The sequence below is a fragment of the Trachypithecus francoisi genome, unplaced genomic scaffold, assembly GCF_009764315.1.
Source record: "Trachypithecus francoisi isolate TF-2019V2 unplaced genomic scaffold, Tfra_2.0 Lachesis_group11, whole genome shotgun sequence".
Taxonomy (NCBI): domain Eukaryota; kingdom Metazoa; phylum Chordata; class Mammalia; order Primates; family Cercopithecidae; genus Trachypithecus; species Trachypithecus francoisi.
Window position 1 is genome coordinate 77,963,157 of NW_022681456.1, and position 5,766 is coordinate 77,968,922.

The 5,766-nt window shown below is 46.7% G+C and overlaps 1 pseudogene; it reads left to right on the forward strand.

Moving 5' to 3' along the window:
* Positions 1-1,799: 1,799 nt before the first annotated feature.
* On the forward strand, positions 1,800-4,418 carry LOC117091049 (annotated as a pseudogene).
* Positions 4,419-5,766: the final 1,348 nt, after the last annotated feature.

Below are 5,766 nucleotides of genomic sequence, written 5' to 3' on the forward strand. Positions count from 1 at the left end.
AGATGGGGTTTCACCATGTTGGTCAGGCTAGTCTCAAACTCCTGACCTCAGGTGATCTGTCCACCTTGGCCTCCCAAAGTGCTGGAATTACAGACATAAGACTGTGCCTTTCAATACTCCCATACTGCGGATTAAGTTTCAACAGGATTTTTGGAGGGTACAAACATTCAGGCCATAGCATTTCTCCTACCCAGAGGTGAAAGGCACCCCTCCCTTTCTCTCCTTCCTGTTTCCTCAGAAGGTACAGAGGAAATTTTTTAAATCTAAGTTTAGGTCTAGCGTAAATTCTTAGGGTGACAAGGATATGGGGCAGAAGAAGCAGAAGCCACGAAGGGAAAAATGTTTGTCAGCGTGGGACAAAGGTGAGGACAAAGTCTGGGCCAGGAAAAGGTAGATAAATATTTGTGAATGTTACGTTCTTCACTGTTTTCAGAAGGCATCAGATTTTTTGGCTGGGGTAAAGACGGCAGGTCTAAAAAGTAGTCATTTAGATTAGGGAAGCACTGAAGCAAAGGATGTATTTTGGGCCAACTCGTTCCTGTGGCTTGTTTTTCTGGAGCAGGTGAGGATCACCTACATCCTTTAAGAGTGAAGATGAGGTGTATTCAGGGCAATTGAAGTTTCCAAGGGCTAAGACACTTTCTAGATCTGTCCAGTCTTGGTGTCTCTTTGTCCTGAGGCTTTCTCCACTTCCCAACCTGAGCACTGCTTCCTTCCAGCAGGGCTGCTCTGCTGCCCCCTATGATCCAGGCTGTGCTGCTCCTTTTCTGTGTCCTGCTGTCCCTGGTAGCTGCCTTTCCAAGAAATGCCCAAAGTGGGGCCCTAACCTTCCAGCCATCTTTTCCAGAGACTGGGCATCCATCTCTTATCTCTGGGAGAGCCAGATTCCTCTCTCAGATCCCAGGACCAGCCAGGATCTCTTATACACAGCCCCCTCCCTAGTCCCTCTGCCTGAGTACCTGTCCAACTTAGCTCTGAAGGTGGCTTGGAGGAGGTTGGCTGCCCAACTGAGGCCCACGTTCTGCAGCTTCAGCTCATTAGAATGGGAGGAAAGGATACTACTGAAACCCTCATCCGTGAGAGTCAAAAGTTCAAGGAGGAGGAAGTGATTGGCAATACTAATATCATCGTGAGGGATCTGGGGGGAACCCCAGGGGAGCTTATGCGGGTCCAGCACTCCCGTTACCCTTCCTGAGGCATGTACCTATGGATGTGGGCAGGTGCTCTATGAGACAGCAGTGCTGATGTTTGAATTTACTGAGAAACTCCCTTCCCCTAAGCTGGTAACAGAGTTCAAGACTTCTGCTGTCAATGTCACCCAGAAGTGCACAGATGAGTCTTGGGAGCATTTGGAAGAAGTAGGCAAACAGCTGATGAATAACTCCGAAATTAAGAACTTCACAATGGCCTGGGTGCCGTGGCTCATGCCTGTCATCCCAGCACTTTGGGAAGCCGAGGCAGGTGGATCACGAGATCAGGAGTTCAAGACCAGCCTGGCCAACATAGTGAAACCCTGTTTCTACTAAAAATACAAAAATTAGCCAGTGTGTTGGCACGTGCCTCTAGTCCCAGCTACTTGGGAGGCTGAGGCAGGAGAATTGCTTGAACCTGGGAGGCGGAGGTTGCAGTGACCAAGATCGTGCCACTGCGCTCCAGCCTGGCAATAGAGTGAGACCCCCATCTCAAAAATAAATAAATAATTTCTCGTTAATAATTAAAAAGAAAAAAAAGAACGTCACAAGACCAGGGCGAGGGTCGGGCCCAGTCAGTGAAGGGACACGGGGCGCCGTGGCACTCGCACGGAGAAGTGAGGGCACCTGCTAAGGCAGGTATGCAAAGATGCATTTTCACCCAGGTGTCCTTAGAGGTAACTTGGATGAGCCCAGAGTTCTCCTCTGGGTGAAAGCAGAACCCTTTATAGTGGGTGCCTTGCAGGTCTCCCCCTCCATCCAAGTTTAGTCTTCACTGTCTCAGGAAGATATCCAACTATGTGCGAATCCGAGCCATAGAAGGAGCTTCCCCACTCCTCTACTGGTCTACACGGAGGCGCATCGCTTGTGGGAAGCTGCAGTTGCCCAAGGACCTGATGTGGCTTTACTTCGAAATATCTGATAGTCTTTCAGTGAAGACACCTGAGGAGCACCTGGAATGGTCTGAGGTTCTGTCCAACTGCATGTCTGAGGAGGAAGTTGAAAAGCAGAGAAATCAGTTTTCAGTGGACACCCTGCAGTTTCTGCTCTTCTTATACATTCAACAATTGAACAAAGCCTCTACTAAGGACATCTTTGATTGGAGAAGAGTGGCCTAGTCCCAGAAACAGATCTCAGTCTCCTGACCTGACTGAAAAATCTAATTGTCATAATAAGAACTGGAATGATTACAGTCACCAAGCTTTTATCTATGATCATGTCTGATATCCCGAGCTGCTTTTAGATCCAGGACAACTCACTGCATCATTTCATTCAACCCATAGTAGTCTAGTGTCTCTAGAAGCTTCCTTATTGAAGGTAGAATAAGTAGAGCCAGGAAGATCTATCCACTTCATGAACTTGCACTGTAGTAACCACTGCTTGCAGATAGTGGCTTCTCAAAGATCTCTAAGACTTTCCTTTCTACAAGCTGGAAGCCTGGTTGAGGTCCTTTTAACTGGGAAACCATTTGGTACATCAACTTGCCTCAAGTCTGGAAAGAAATTGGCTTGGGCTCATCAAGTGGAAGGGACAACCAAAAGAGCTAAGATTGCTTGCAATTCTTCTTCTCCTCCTTCTTCTTCTTTCTTCTTCTTCTTCTTCTTCTTCTTCTTCTTCTTCTTCTTCTTCTTCTTCTTCTCTTCCTTCCTCTTCCTCTTCCTCTTCTTTTTTAAGATGGAGTCTCACTGTGTTGCCCACGCTGGATCTCTGCTCACTGCAGCCTCCACTTCCTCGGCTCAAGCAATTCTCTTGCCTCAGCCTCCCAAGTAGCTGGGATTACAGGTGCCCACCACCACGCCCAGCTAATTTTTGCATTTTTTTTTTTTTTTTTGAGACAGAGTCTAGCTCTGTTGCCCAGGCTGGAGTGCAGTGGCAGGATCTCAGCTCACTGCAAGCTCCACCTCCCGGGTTCACGCCATTCTCCTGCCTCAGCCTCCTGAGTAGTTGGGACTACAGGCGCCCGCCACCACGCCCAGCTAATTTTTTGTATTTTTAGTAGAGACAGGGTTTCACCATGTTAGCCAGGATGGTCTCGATCTCCTGACCTTGTGATCCACCCACCTCGGCCTCCCAAAGTGCTGGGATTACAGGTGTGAGCCACTGCGCCCGGCCATAATTTTTGCATTTTTAATAGAGATGGGGTTTCACCATGTTGGCCAGGCTGATTTCAAACTCCTGACCTCAAATGATCCACTCACCTCAGCCTCCCAAAGCGCCAGGATTACAGGTATGAGTCAGCACACCCAGTCCAGATTGCTTGTAATTCTAATGTGGCCCCTGGGATGCACCACATGGTGGTGATGAGCCAGGTTTACAAGCAGACATTGGCTAAGAGCTCAGATACTCTGGTGGGGGCACATGTAGAGATTCATCATTGCAGCGAATCTTTCATATGTCTGCTCTCTCCCTTATGATCTGTGACAATTGAGAAGTGCAGGAATAGCACCTTTGTCTTGGGCCCTGTAGCAACTATGCTTTACCTCCACAGTTGTGACAACGTTAAAGTCATTGCTGTTTGCCATCATTTGTCCATCTCTTCTGCGACAGGTTGCGTCTTTCACATTCTGACGCCTATGTGCCCACTCATTCTCTCTGGGAGCCAGGTAGTAACTTTTGCCCCTTTTCATACCCATTACCCAATGCTAGGGAATGGACCCAGCATTAGTCCTGGTCAAAAGAGAACCATATGGCCAGGACTGGCCTTGCTACAGTGCGTAACTATTGGAATAATCCAATGGTTGTATGCAGAGAGAACAGCGACACTAGTGTCTTCTGGCTTTTACCACCTTCTGAATTATATGTATTTATTATTTCCTTTGAAATGGAAGAGGACACCACAGAGATTCCTGGGGGTCTTCCATTTTTATATCAGAAAGCACTGGGTCAAAGAGAACTGAAGATACAGATCTGGCAGAAAACTGTGAAGGAGGCTCATTTGACATAGGACAAAGGAAGCAGTTCCAGGTACTGGTAGAGAACAAGTTTTGTGAGTGGTTGATTAATACAGGACATCACCAACAGCTGGACAGCCTTGTACCCCCTGCAGCAGGCTCCAAACAAGCAGCTGGATAAGGATCTTCCATGGAAACACTGGGCCCTGGAAATACAAGGATAAATGGAGTATGGTGCTCATCTTGAAGCTGAATTGGGAAGGTGCTCTTGCTACTTAAGAGACATTGGCCGGGCGCGGTGGCTCAAGCCTGTAATCCCAGCACTTTGGGAGGCCAAGACGGGCGGATCACGAGGTCAGAAGATCGAAACCATCCTGGCTAACACAGTGAAACCCCATCTCTACTAAAAAATACAAAAAACTAGCCAGGCGAGGTGGTGGGCGCCTGTAGTCCCACCTACTTGGGAGGCTGAGGCAGGAGAATGGCGTAAACCCAGGAGGCGGAGCTTGCAGTGAGCTGAAATCCTGCCACTGCACTCCAGCCTGGGCGACAGAGTGAGACTCCGCCTCAAAAAAAAAAAAAAAAGAGACATTGGGACTTTTTCATCCTATTTAAAGAACTTTATTTGATTTCCATTCCATGTTCATTTATTACTGTGTAGGCTGAATTTTAGCTAAACTTCTGACTTTTGTATAAACATATTGCTTATAGAACCTCAGAAGACTCATCTTTGTGATTCCCAAATGAAAAAGTTGATGAAGGTAGCAGCATTGTATATATGTTAATATTGACACAATTGAGTGTAGATTTGCAACTATACTGTGTATCTTAATTTGTATGATGAAGGAATTTCATTCTTTCTACAGTTAAATAAGAGTTTTATAGTTCTTTGTAACTAAAAGGAAATTGCAACCGGGTACAGTGGCTCATGCCTGTCATTCCAACACTTTGGGAGTCTGAGGCGGGTGGATCACCTGAGGTCAGGAGCTTGAGAACAGCCTGGCCAATATGGTGAAACCCTGTCTCTACTAAAAATGCAAAAATTAGCTGGGCCTGGTGGCATGCCCCTGTAATCCCAGCTACTCGGGAAGCTAAGGTGGGAGAATTGCTTGAACATGGGAGGCAGAGGCTGTAGTGAGCTGAGATCATGCCACTGCACTCCAGCCTGGGCCACAGAGCAAGACCCAATCTCAAAAATTATGTAAATAAATAAATAAATGGAAATTGCTACCCCTTTTAAAAAATAATTGGAAGAAAAGTATGATTTGTTAGTATACATATATGGCACGATCTTGGCTCACTGCAACCTCTGCCTTCCAGGTTCAAGCAATTCTCCTGCCTCAGCATCCCAAGCAGCTGGGATTACAGGTGCCCGCCACCATCCCCAGCTAATTTTTGTATTTTTAGTAGAGATGGGGTTTCACCATGTTGGCCAGGCTGGCCTCAAACTCTTGACCTCAGGTGATCTGCCCACCTTGGCCTCCCAAAGTGCTGGGATTACAGGCGTGAGCCACCACGCCCGGCCTAAAAATCTTTATTTTTCATTTTCTGCTTCAAATTTTCAATAAACAAACTCTAAAGAATAAAAAAAAAAAAAAAGAACTTCACAATGCCTATGTATAGAAGATCGGGGTACTTTTTTATGCATGCCACAAAAATTCTGAAACTCATTTTACTGAACTTGA